The following is a 398-nucleotide window of genomic DNA, read 5'->3' on the forward strand; positions in this document are numbered from 1 at the left end:
GCTGATGCTATAAATAGAAAAGCCCAAAAGGGGTGAACGCCGTTTTAATGAAGACATGAAACCATTAAATGTTGGTTTTCAGTGTAAGGTGATGTATTCTTGTTTGAGAGCAATTGGAAAGTAACGTGTTCGTTTTCCTTCATAATGTTTTTTTTGTGTGTTGAAATTTTGAAATCTCACGAAGCAGGGACAGAGGTCCCCTATTTTGTGAAATGGACCGTTCCTTTCTATTTAATGGATTTCTTTAAAGGGACAGTCCTGTCAAATTAGCCGTTTCAGGGGAGTTACGGATTAATTAAAGCAAATGTGTGTTTTGTTTGTGTAAGTTGAATCATGGACAACTAATCGTCCTAATTAATTAAAAGACATGTTTAACTAAATCAGCAATCGCCTAAATC

Source organism: Sander lucioperca, chromosome 8 (assembly GCF_008315115.2).
Source record: "Sander lucioperca isolate FBNREF2018 chromosome 8, SLUC_FBN_1.2, whole genome shotgun sequence".
Taxonomy (NCBI): Eukaryota; Metazoa; Chordata; class Actinopteri; order Perciformes; family Percidae; genus Sander; species Sander lucioperca.